The sequence below is a fragment of the Manis pentadactyla genome, chromosome 7, assembly GCF_030020395.1.
Source record: "Manis pentadactyla isolate mManPen7 chromosome 7, mManPen7.hap1, whole genome shotgun sequence".
Classification (NCBI taxonomy): domain Eukaryota; kingdom Metazoa; phylum Chordata; class Mammalia; order Pholidota; family Manidae; genus Manis; species Manis pentadactyla.
This window is the reverse complement of record NC_080025.1, coordinates 114470763-114484549: the sequence shown is the minus strand read 5'-3', so window position 1 is coordinate 114484549 and position 13787 is coordinate 114470763. Positions and strand designations below refer to the sequence as shown.

General features: G+C 35.2%; 1 protein-coding gene across 10 annotated transcripts in view; it reads right to left on the bottom strand.

Moving 5' to 3' along the window:
* Nucleotides 1–13787, bottom strand: part of FOXP2 (forkhead box P2) — a 585514-nt gene that overhangs the window by 408319 nt on the left and 163408 nt on the right. For all 10 annotated transcript variants that reach the window (XM_057504682.1, XM_057504685.1, XM_057504683.1 and 7 more), the window contains one exon: nucleotides 1355–1445. The gene's annotated coding sequence lies outside the window, so the exon portion shown is untranslated. The remainder of the gene's footprint in view (nucleotides 1–1354; nucleotides 1446–13787) is intronic.

Below are 13787 nucleotides of genomic sequence, written 5' to 3'. Positions count from 1 at the left end.
ATCATTTAAATTAGCTTTTAGTTTCTCCACTTAACTGAACAAGAGATAATAATGTCAGCCTTAGATCATAAGCAATGAGAGAGTAAAATTAATGAGTTTCAACGAAAGACTAAAATGAAGTAAAAAGTTGCCAGTGTTTCAGAAGTCTTAAGTGCTAAATAAATGTTGAATCATTTTGTTTGTACATCTGATGAAATGATACAGTTGATACAAAACAAGAAAAAGTCAACAGGCAAAACAGTAGATAAAATAACTGAGAAATATTTGACTGTGTAATTCAGATACACCGACAAAAATCTCTCAGTGAAGATATGATGCCTCTATTTGAAGAAAGCTTTAGAAATGGTAAGAGCAATGCTGAACAGTAAGGATCTGAGGCCTGCTCTACACTTAGGGTAAGCCCTCTTGATAACGAATTCTGGGGTGGAGTGAGCACAAAAAAAAGAATTCTGAAGAAGCCAGGGCACCATGGTTCCCCTCTCTTTGTGGGTAGAGACTAGAGAGAGAAATAATGTAAACTCTTCACATTCAATTTCTTTTAGTTTTGTTTTTATAATTACTTTATTATAGATTTGGCCACTTAGGACATACTGCTTGACTGATACCATAGTTCAATACTGACACTGAAAAACTAACTTTACAGAAACATTGTATATTGAGTAAGAATGGGAAATAAAATTTGCATCTCTTGGAAATGCCTCTCATGTTGTCTCCATGGTCCTTGCTTTATACCAAATAATAGATTTAAAGTTTCTAATTTGACATTGTAAATATCAAGAAAAACTACCACTATATTTAGGGAAGTGTCACATTAAAAAGAAAATGAGTGCTTTCCACACAACTGATTTGATGGGTCTCAAAATGTTCACAGGAAAATTCATAAGAAAAAAAAAAGATTACTAGTAAGTAGTATGTTATTCTCTTTATATTCTGACATTTTTAGATTTCCCCCAAAATCTCAATATCAACTGAATCCTAACAAAATAATACAGAAAACATCAATATAAAAGGCCAGCATAATGGTAACAGAAAATATTCAAGTATTTTTCTTGCATAATCATTTCATTTCAATATTTTAAAACATTCCACATACATTTATGTTAATTTTCAAAATAAACAAGAATAAGTTTAATAGGAATAGAAAAACAGCAAGGAGTGAAATGGGAAGCCCAAGGGAAGAGAGAGTGGTAAATATTCCTATTGCCCTATTTAAGATGTCTCTATGGGTCACTGATAACCTTTTTTAAGTTATGGGCAAAGATACTTAACCAGACCATTGAAGAATCAAATAAACATTAAAAATACAGAAATCAATACAATGAACAAAAGAGAATATTACTAAAAGACCCCTTACTTATTTCTTCCAGATCTTCCACAAGACTTTCAGGTCAACCTTGATAAGGAGTCCAAGATAAACTCAGTCCCAGTATCACATTAGAGTAGCCCTGTTAATAGAGACAAAAAATTGTCAGTGCTTTGAAAATTAACTGTGAATTTGTGTCACAATTAGTTCAGTGACTTCATAGAACATAAAACATATTTAACTTTAAATTAGGATAACTGTTAATGTATTCATTGCTTTGTGAAACTTCAAATACATATGGAAATATTTTTCTACATTTTAATTAAGAGAAGTTTAAATCCATTGTTTGGTACAAAGCAAGAACCATGGAGACAGCATGAGATGCATTTCCAAGAGATGCAGATTTTAATTTCCACTCCTGAACTGATTTGGCAGTTTTAAATGTTTGGTGATTAAATTTTACAATTTATAAAATAAAATTATTTATGTCTGAACATTTCCAACTGAAGACATGACTGATTTCAATTGCCTCTTCAACACATACTTAATGAGCTTTGTAGACTTTTCCACAATTAACAAATTGGCAGTAAGCATTTTCTCCTCATAATCACAATGTAAGGGTTATCACTTGAACATTTATTTGAATTTATATTTTATAGAACCATTTCCTATTTACCCACTCTCTTAATCCCTTCCTTCTTTAATCTGAAATATTTAGCCCATACTTCTCCTAGGTTAAAATAAGTGTTCTGATTATCCAATAAAGTTATACTCAGTAGTATACAGACAGTAAATGGTTTTTGACTCATACATCAATTCTGATTTATTGGTAGCAACTACATAGAAAGCTGTATGGAGACTGAATCTGCAGCAAAAGTGCTATATTCAATTAGCAATGTCTGCCATCTTTGTTGAGCTTTTAAACATCTTAGTTACTTAAATAATTTCCAAACACTTGTGGCTAAAAAGCCTTTCTTCGAATGACATTTTAGTCAGGGTCAATTAATTAAAGAGATAAATTCTGGTTAAATCAGAATACTCAATGGCACCACTATTCTTTCCCCCAAATACCTTGGAAGTGTTCCATAAAGCCTTAGGCATTCTGCAAAGTGTAGCTTGAAACCATTCTTTTAGTTCATCACTGTTTAGTTGAGAATTAAGGTAACTCAAAGTCATAAAACTTAAAGTAATTCAAATGCCTGTTCTCCACATTCTAGCATTCTCTATTATTTCTGTTTTTCATATTCCTCTTAATGATAAAATTTTGCACATGAGTAGGCTCCACTTTCGACTTGCCTTGTATTAATTTCTTCCATAATTATTTTTTCCCACTATCTGCTACCAAATGAAACATACTTCTTACTAAAATGAGTTTATCTAAATTATTTCTTAATTCCCGATTGGTTTTGATTTTTCCTTTCCCTATTCATGAGTATTCATTTTTCCTAAATTAATCTATAAATTCTAGATATTTAAAGAAAATCTACAAAAACATTTTTAAAAGTATATGCGATAAAAGGTGTATTACTATCAAAAGTAAAATTCAAAAATGAAGGGTAAAAGAGAAGGAACCCACCCTACCAAATATTAGGATATGCTATAAAGCCAAGTATAGACACGGGGATATAGAATTCAGAAATAGACCCACATATCCATAAGAGCTTTATATATGGTAAGGGTAATATCACAGAGTAAAAGAAAAGGTTGGTGTTGACTCATTGTATGGAGTAGGAAAATACAGTCTCAGAATATGACAAAACATAAACAGTTTTTTATATTGTATACAAATGTGAATTTCAATGAGATTAAAGGTTTTAAATATCAAAGACACCTTTTCAAAGCTAATAGAAAAAATTTAAGTGATTAAATTTGAGGCCTAGAAGCAAAAAAACAATTCTGAGAAAGTGCCTAAAAATCATTAATAATACAGCATAAAATTGATGGCTAAATCAAAATGAGAATTTTTCAGTGAAGGATACCATGGATGCATTTCATAGATAAACTGAGAGAAGACCTAAAACCAACAAGGAATTAATAATAGAATACACACACAGAGGAAACTAATAGAAAAATGAACAGAGAAACCAAAAAGGCAGTTTCTCAGAGAGGAAACCAAAATGGCTACCAAGTATAGTTTAAAATGCTCGAAATCACTAGGTACAAAAGATAAAAATTAAAAACCCAAAGAGATACCCCATTTACGTCATCAGAATACCTTAAATTTGGCTGCTGTATTCTACCCCATGTTGACAAGAATGCAGAACAATAACCACTCATATATTTACTGGTAATGGGAATAGAAACAATACAGTTACTCTTAAAAATCGTTTGGAAGACCTAAAATGACCACCTATACTTTATGGACTGAAAACATACTTCACTGAACTCTATTGTAGCATATTTTTAGCTTAGATTTTATTTCAATTTTTATTTACATGCTCTTCTCTCTCCATTTTCATTACTCAAAATTAATGGCAAAAGTTGATAAATCAAGAAATAGCAATAAGCTTATCATTTAAATACCAGAAATTTGTGGTTTCTATTTAGCTGGACTGGGTAGTGGGATAGTGTAAAGCAAACAACTACTATTTTTCATTATAATAAACCTTCTGTTTCATTTGATCATTTAACTCTGTGCATATATTTCTTTAATAAAAGTCAAATACAAAGTGAGAAACTAATTTTTAAAATGAAGAAGATATCACTACTACAAAATACAGATTTTATTTAAATAAACATACATTATTTTAGTAACTTAAACCTCAAGAAAGAAAAATTAAAAATACAACATGTCATAGATTACTAACCCAACTGTATGTCAGGCACTGCCAGGCTCTGAGATAAAGCTACAACCCTGTTCTCATGGAGTATAGAGAATAATGGAAAATATGTAGGGGTGATTATTACAGTGTGCTGAGCAACATGGTACATATATATGTATATACAGGAGTAGCACCCAATTTATGCCAAGACAAAGACTTAATGGATAAAAGGATCTTGATGCAGTTACATTTACAAGCACTCCCTTTTCTAATTTCTTCTAATTTTTTTAAATGGATTATGAATTTATTTTTAGGTTTGTTGTGGTAGGTGAGGAAACCATCACTCAGACATTCTCAGAGAGTCTGACATGTTTTCTTTAAGGAACTGTATTAGATGAAGTGAACAATTACTAGGTGGTTTAATTTTGTTGTATTTACTTTTTCTAGGAACTTGCTGATATTCAAGCAAGAGATTTAGTTTCCTAACATGTCACTTAGAACACTTCTAATATTTTCTACCTTCTTATCTTTTTATTAACAAAAATGAACATATTATGTCCTTAAGGAAATACTATTTAATTGTTTTCTGAACAGAAAAGAAAAAATCTGTACAAAGCTTAAGTGTGAAACAGGTATCTTTTGATTTCTACTGTAGAACAATGTAATACAAATCCTTAGTCCAGTGAATCTCACAATTTTGAAGATACTAAAAATCTGAAGTACACAAATTAAAAGCATTTGTTGGATAGGCCAAAATATGTAATTGATGTTCAACAGTAAAAGTTACACTAACATTTTAAATACTGTTGTCATATTATATAGATCTCCTGGAGAATGGTGAGAACTAAGAATTATTTTATTATCTACAAACAAGCCAGTTAACTATAACCAAATAAGAGAAAGTAAATAATTGTCCATTGGTTACAAATGCTGATAGAAAAATCAACATTTCAGTGAACAGAAAATAATTAAAAAATCAAACCCTAGCAAAGCAAAACATTCATAAGATTAATTCCAGTTGTTGGATAATGGGGATGTATGATAGAAGGATAAAGGAGATAATCAGAGGTTTCTTAGGAATGGGTAAGTTTGATTTTTTTATCAGAAGACAGACAGTCTATATTCTATATGAATAGTTATTCTATTCCTACCAAAATTCTTAAGTGCATAATACAGTACTGTTAACTATAGGCATAATGTTGTATAGTAGATCTCTAGAACTTATTCATCTTCTATAGCTGAAACTTTATAACAATTGAATAGCAATCATTGAAATTACAAATTGTACAAAAGACTTTCTTCTACAGCTGAAACTTTATACCAATTGAATAGCAATCATTGAAATTTCAAATTGAATAAAAGACTTTTTTCCTCTTCAATCACTGCAGTTACTGAACACCTACTAAGAACAAGGTTTGCTATCTACTGGAGACACAAAGATAAAAGATATTCTCGTGCTGACTACTTAAGACAGGTTAAGTATGCAGTAAATATGCTTCTATAAAATTAATTTTATTCTGGTATCATTAATCTACAATTACATGAAGGACATTATGTTTACTAAGCACCCGCCTCCACCAAGTCCCCCCAAACATTCCCGTTCACAGTCACTATCCATCAACATAGTAAGATGCTGTAAAATCACTACTTGTCTTCTCTGTGTTGCACAGCCCTCCCCATACCCCCCGCCACACTATACATGTTAATCGTAGTGCCCCCTTTCTTTTTTCCCATGCTTATCCCTCTCTTCCCACCCATCCTCCCCAGTCCCTTTCCCTTCAGTAACTGTTAGTCCATTCTTGGGTTCTGTGCTTCTGGTGCTGTTTTGTTCCTTCAGTTTTCTTTTGTTCTTATACTACACATATGAGTGAAATCATTTGGTACTTGTCTTTCTCCGCCTGGCTTATTTCACTGAGCATAACACCCTCTAGCTCCATCCATGTTGTTGCAAATGGTAGGATTTGTTTTTTTCTTATGGCTGAGTAATATTCCATTGTGTATATATACCACATCTTCTTTATCCATTCATCTACTGATGGACATTTAGGTTGCTTTCATAATTTGGCTATTGTAAATAGTGCAGCAATAAACATAGGGGTGCATCTGTCTTTTTCAAACTTGAGTGCTGCATTCTTAGGGTAAATTCCTAGAAGTGGAATTCCTGGGTCAAATGGTATTTCTGTTTTGAGCTTTTTGAGGAACCTCCATACTGCTTTCCACAATGGTTGAACTAATTTACATTCCCACCAGCAGTGTAGGAGGGTCCCCCTTTCTTCACAACCTCGCCAACATTTGTTGTTGTTTGTCTTTTGGATGGAAGCCATCCTTACTGGTGTGAGATGATACCTCATTGTGGTTTTAATTTGCATTTCTCTGATGAGAAGCGATGTGGAGCATCTTTTCATGTGTCTGTTGGCCATCTGAATTTCTTCTTTAGAGAACTGTCTATTCAGCTCCTCTGCCCATTTTTAATTGGATTATTTGCTTTTTGTTTGTTGAGGTGTGTGAGCTCTTTATATATTTTGGATATCAACCCTTTATCGGATCTGCCATTTATGAATATATTCTCCCATACTGTAGGATACATTTTTGTTCTATTGATGGTGTCCTTTGCTGTACAGAAGGTTTTCAGCTTGATATAGTCCCAATTGTTCAGTTTTGCTTTTGTTTCCCTTGCCCAGGGAGATATGTTCAAGAAGAGGTCACTCATGTTTATGTCTAAGAGATTTTTGCCTATGTATTTTTCTAAGAGTTTTATGGTTTCATGACTTATGTTCAAGTCTTTGATCCATTTCGAATTTACTTTTGTGTATGGGGTTAGACAGTGATCCATTTTCTTACATGCAGCTGTCCAGTTTTGCCAGCACCATCTGCTGAAGAGACTGTCATTTCCCATTGTATGTCCATGGCGCCTTTATCAAATATTAGTTGACCATATATGTTTGGGTTAATGTTTGGAGTCTCTATTCTGTTCCACTGGTCTGTGGCTCTGTTCTTGTGCCAGTACCAAATTGTCTTGATTACTGTGGCTTTGTAGTAGAGCTTGAAGTTGGGGAGTGAGATCCCGCCCACTTTATTCTTCCTTCTCAGGATTGCTTTGGCTATTCGGGGTCTTTGGTGGTTCCATATGAATTTTTGAATTATTTGTTCCAGTTCATTGAAGAATGCTGTTGGTAGTTTGATAGGGATTGCATTGAATCTTTATATTGCTTTCGGCAGGATGGCCATTTTGACAATATTAATTCTTCCTAGCCATGAGCATGGGATGAGTTTCCATTTGTTAGTGACCTCTTTAATTTCTCTTAAGACTATCTTATAGTTTTCAGGGTTTAGGTCTTTCACTTCCTTGGTTAGGTTTATTCCTAGATATTTTATTCTTTTTGATGCTATTGTGAAATAAATTGTCTTCCTGATTTCTCTTTCTATTAGTTTATTGTTAGTGTATAGGAAAGCCACAGATTTCTGTGTGTTAATTTGGTATCCTGCAACTTTGCTGAATTCCGATATTAGCTCTAGTAGTTTCAGAGTGGAGTCTTTAGGATTTTTTATGTAGAATATCATGTCATCTGCAAATAGTGACAGTTTAACTTCTTCTTTATCAATCTGGATTCCTTGTATTTCTTTCTTTTGTCTAATTGCCGTGGCTAGGACCTCCAGTACTATGTTGAATAACAGTGGGGAGAGTGGGCATCCCTGTCTTGTTCCTGATCTCAGAGGAAAAGCTTTCAGCTTCTCGCTGTTCAGTATGATGTTGGCTGTGGATTTATCATAGATAGCCTTTATTATGTTGAGGTACTTGCCCTCTATTACCATTTTGCTGAGAGTTTTTATCATGAATGGATGTTGAATTTTGTCGAATGCTTTTTCAGCATCTATGGAGATGATCATGTGGTTTTTGTCCTTCTTTTTGTTGATATGGTGGATGATGTTGATGGATTTTTGAATGTTGTACCATCCTTGCATCCCTGGGATGAATCCCACTTGGTCATGGTGTATGATACTTCTGATGTATTTTTGAATTCGGTTTGCTAAGATTTTGTTGAGTATTTTTGCATCTACATTCATCAGGGATATTGGTCTGTAGTTTTCTTTTTTGGTGGGGTCTTTGCCTGGTTTTGGTATTAGGGTGATGTTGGCTTCATAGAATGAGTTTGGGAGTATTCCCTCCTCTTCTATTTTTTGGAAAACTTTAAGGAGAACGGGAATTATATCTTCTCTATATGTCTGATAAAATTCCGAGGTAAATCCATCTGGCCCGGGGGTTTTGTTCTTGGGTAGTTTTTTGATTACCGCTTCAATTTTGTTGCTGGTAATTGGTCTGCTTAGATTTTCTGTTTCTTCCTTGGTCAGTCTTGGAAGGTTGTATTTTTCTAGGAAGTTGTCCATTTCTCCTAGGTTTCCCAGCTTGTTAGCATATAGGTTTTCATAGTACTCTCTAACTATTCTTTGTATTTCTGTGGGGTCCGTCGTGATTTTTCCTTTCTTGTTTCTGATTCTGTTGATGTGTGTTGACTCTCTTTTCCTCTTAATAAGTCTGGCTAGAGGCTTATCTATTTTGTTTATTTTCTCAAAGAACCAGTTCTTGGTTTCATTGATTTTTGCTATTGTTTTATTCTTCTCAATTTTATTTATTTCTTCTCTGATCTTTATTATGTCCCTCCTTCTGCTGACCTTAGGCCTCATTTGTTCATCTTTTTCCAATTTCTATAATTCTGACATTAGACCATTCATTTGGGATTGTTCTTCCTTCTTTAAATATGCCTGGATTGCTATATACTTTCCTCTTAAGACTGCTTTTGCTGTATCCCACGGTCGTTGGGGCTTTGTGTTGTTGTTGTCATTTGTTTCCATATATTGCTGGATCTCCATTTTAATTTTGTCATTGATCCATTGATTATTTAGGAGCATGTTGTTAAGCCTCCATGTGTTTATGAGCCTTTTTGCTTTCTTTGTACAATTTATTTCTAGTTTTATGCCTTTGTGGTCTGAAAAGTTGGTTGGTAGGATTTCAATCTTTTGGAATTTACTGAGGCTCTTTTTGTGGCCTACTATGTAGTCTATTATGGAGAATGTTCCATGTGCACTTGAGAAGAATGTGTATCCTGTTGCTTTTGGATGTAGTGTTCTGTAGATGTCTATTAGGTCCATCTGTTCTAGTGTGTTGTTCAGTGCCCCTGTGTCCTTACTTATTTTCTGTCTGGTGAATCTGTCCTTTGGAGTGAGTGATGTGTTAAAGTCTCCTAAAATGAATGCATTGCATTCTATTTCCTCCTTTAATTCTGTTAGTATTTGTTTCACATATGTTGGTGCTCCTGTATTGGGTGCATATATATTTATAATGGTTATATCCTCTTGTTGGACTGAGCCCTTTATCATTATGTAATGTCCTTATCTTTTGTTACTTTACTTTGAAGTCTATTTTGTCTGATACTAGTATTGCAACACCTGCTTTTTTCTCTCTGTTGTTTGCATGAAATATCTTTTTCCATCCCTTGACTTTAAGTCTGTGCATGTCTTTGGGTTTGAGGTGAGTCTCTTGTAAGCAGCATATGGATGGGTCTTGCTTTTTTATCCATTCTATTACTCTGTGTCTTTTGATTGGTGCATTCAGTCCATTTACATTTAGGGTGATTATTGAAAGGTATGTACTTATCGCTATTGCAGGCTTTAAGTTTGTGGTTATCAAAGGTTCACGGTTAGCATCTTTACTATCTTACTGTCTAACTTAACTCACTTATTGAGCTATTATAAACATGGTCTGATGATTCTTTATTTCTCTCCCTTCTCATTCCTCCTCCTCCTTTCTTCATATGTTGCGTGTTTTGTTCTGTGCTCTTTTTAGGAGTACTCCCATCTAGAGCAGTCCCTGTAAGATGCCCTTTAGAGGTGGTTTGTGGGAGGCAAATTCCCTCAACTTTTGCTTATCTGGGAATTGTTTAATCCCTCCTTCATATTTAAATGATAATCGTACTGGATACAGTTGTCTTGGTTCGAGGCCCTTCTGTTTCATTGCATTAAGTATATCATGCCATTCTCTTCTGGCCTGTAAGGTTTCTGTTGAGAAGTCTGATGATAGCCTGATGGGTTTTCCTTTGTAGGTGACCTTTTTTTTTCTCTCTGGCTGCCTTTAATACTTTGTCCTTGTCTTTGATCTTTGCCATTTTAATTATTATGTGTCTTGGTGTTGCTGTCCTTTGATCCCTTGTCATGGAAGTTCTGTGTACCTCTGTGGTCTGAGAGGCCATTTCCTTCCCTAGTTTGGGGAAGTTTTCAGCAATTATTTCTTCAAGGACACTTTCTATCCCTTTTTCTCTCTCTTCATCTTCTGGTACCCCTATAATGCGGATATTGTTCTGTTTCAATTGGTCACACAGTTCTCTTAAAATTCTTTCATTCCTGGAGATCCTTTTATCTCTCTCTGCATCAGCTTCTCTGCATTCCTGTTCTCTGTTTTCTAGTCCATTAATGGTCTCTTGCATCGAGTCCATTCTGCTTTGAAGTCCTTCCAGAGATTGTTTTATTTCTGTATTCTCCCTCCTTAGTTCTTGCATATTTCTCTGCAAGTCCATCAGCATGGTTATGACTTTTGTTTTGAATTCTTTTTCAGGAAGATTGGTTAAATCTATCTCCCCAGGTTCCTTCTCAGGGGAAGATGTAGAAGATGTCGAAGCTGTCTGGGTTAGTCTTGTCTGGATCAAATTTTTTTGCCTTTTCTTGTTGATAGGTTCAGTGGCATGCTATTGACTCGTCCGTCAGCTGGGAGAGTCAAGACTCTTTCCACTTGCTCCTGGCCTTTTTTTACTGGGACAACTGCGATCCCTAGTGGCATGTGTTGGGCAATTGCGTCTAGATTGGGTCTCTGTATCTTGCCCGGCCAGTATGGAGGAAGCTCCCTTGCTGAGAGCCTCAGGCTGCTCCTCTGCTATGGCGGGGCCCTGGAGGGGTAATGGATGGGGGTCTGTTTGGCTGTTTACCTCCATGAGCGGTCTCAGAGCTTTTGCCCAGGCGGTTAGTGCGCCCGGAGTTCCCTTTAATTTCCAGCTGCTGGACTGTGACCCGGATGCTTCCGTCCAGCTGTGTGGTCCCTGTCCCTTTAAGACTTTCAGAAAGCACTCGCTTTTCTTTGTTCCAGGGGCACCAGCTGCAGGACCCACTCACAGGTCTTACTGTCCTGCTTCCCTAGTTTCCAGCACCCCACACATGCACTGTGTGTCTGTGCTCTGGTGTGGATGGCTAGGGCTGGGTGTTTAGCAGTCCTGGGCTTCCTCTCCCTCCCTGCTCCAACTCCTCTCCTCCCAATGGGAGCTGGGGTGAGGGGCCTCGGGTCCCACCAGGCTGCGACTTGTATCTTACCCCTTTCACCAGGCGCTGGGTTCTTGCAGGTGTAGATGTAGTCTGGCTGTTGTCCTGTGTCTTCTGGTCTCTCTTTTAGGGATAGTTGTATTTGTTGCATTTTCAAAAATATATATGTTTTTGGGAGGAGATTCCCACTGTCCTACTCACGCCGCCATCTTGGCTCTGCCTCTGCAGTAAATATGCTTTTGAATGACTGATATTCCCAGATGCCAAAGACAGATTGAAAATTAAAATGTGTAAGCAAAAGCATGGGCTGATACCAATTATAACAGCTATTTGCCATGTGAAAATAATTATATACAAGGCAGGTGGTGGAAAGTGACACACCTATCTAAATGCCCTTTTGAATTTCTCGTGAAGTAACTAAAACAAAATTTCTTATATGCTAAAAGCTGAAGACTTTTAAATATATTAAAAATTTTCTTTACTTATTAAAAAATTACTGGAAGTAAATGACTTTGATGACATTTAAACTTAGAAAAAAGGTTCAACTGGACATATCTCACTGTTCATAAGACACATAATTTTAGTAAAAAAACTTTCAAGCTTATTATAACTATTTTACTGAAATAACTGTCAATTATTTGAATTAGAACTGTTCAAGTCATACAAACCATAAATATGTAAATACATGCTGCCCTAACAAACTGAAATAAGTTTCTGAAATGACATAAATATTATTTAATATTTCCAGTAAGTTACAGAAAACAGAAAAATCACACTGTACTATTGACACATAAGTAATAAATTAAAAATACTGAAAGTTGGAAAGTGGGAGTTGTGGGGAGAATTTCAGGCAATAAAATTAAAGTATGAATTCTGACCAAAAATCCAAAACACTTTACAATCATAGGTAATAGGACAAAAAAAAGCTCCTGGGCTGAAACACAGGCTGGAGTTGACTTTAGTTCATTCAACAGTGGCATGTGCTCAGTGGGAGCTCAATATATCATTAAGTTAATAAAGAATTCCTTCAAACCACTCAGTTCCTATTGTTGTTTTTGACCGAGAGTATAAGATTACATTAGAGGAAAACAGAAAAGAAAAAGTCAAGGATGTTACTACTACAATTAGTAAAGCAGATTTAAACACACATTATATAGGAGTCATAGATCTGATTTTATTTCACTTTTTTCATTGTCGTACAATGCCTAAACCTTAAAAAAAAGAAGCATCAGATTTAAAAGGGCTTTCTTTCTTTTCTTTTCCTTCTCTTACTGATCAGTTTCTATTTTGGCACTTCCCTCATTTCCTTATTACTTTTACAAGAAATTAAGAAAACTCACCTTCCTTCCAATGCTGACTGATAGTTGTTTTTACTAAGATAGTAACCAGCTTAACAGCAGATTAACACTTATGATCCTCAGAACAAATCCCTGCTTCTTTACCTTCTCATTGTCCTCTCTTACTTTCAGTGACAAGGTCTTATTTTCAGCAAAATAACAGAAAGCTCAAGTCTGTAAACAGGGCAGAAGTAAGTGGACAACATTCATGTGGATAAAAATGACTCTACAGCCTCTTTCCCGATGCTGGAGATGCTTTGTCCATCTATCTCAAATGAGAAGAAATGTGATGCAGGCAGTCTAGAGAATGAGAACTCAAACCTTGGGAAAAGTCTATTAACCTGTGTAAGAAAGATTTAAGGTATTGGGAGTTGGAGTGTTTCCCTGTCATTTAAGGAATACACAGCCACAATATAAGGGGTCTGAAAACTCTGGATGACCTGGAATTTTCATGTTTTCTCTACCATTTGTCAAATGATTCCATCCCAAATCCCTTCTTTGACAAGTTTATAATCCTAATCTGATACCAGTTCTCTCAGCTTCTACCATAATACAATGTATTTACCAATAAGGAATATCCTCTACATACTGATGTTTTGTGATAACTTTTCAAGTGTAACACTAGCATTTAGTCATCCAGGGAACAGTATTTGTTTCATAAATGCTAAAGGAATATTAAAGCTTCTTAGATCCATGAAACCCTGGCTTCCTGCCTATCCACATATTTTTATTCAATACTTCCATTTCTCAAATTGAATATTTAGCTGAAGGTCCACCAACACTAAGCTACTTCCTTCAGCTAACCTACCCAAATAACCCAAGATTAAAAACTTTTTTTAAAGAAGAGTTTAAAAAATTAAACTCTTGAATATAATGCAATTTGAATTGAACAATGTTCACAAAAATTATTAAGAAAATCACTTTCACTGGGATATACTGTGTCAGGCAATTGATTCTCTTCTGAAGTCAACTTAACTTCAGCAAAAGAAATAAAGACAGAAAGTAACTTCAAAGAAGCTGAGATTAAGTAACGAGGTATGCCCATTTTATAGTACTGACTCTCCCTTCTAGTTCTGCTTACCT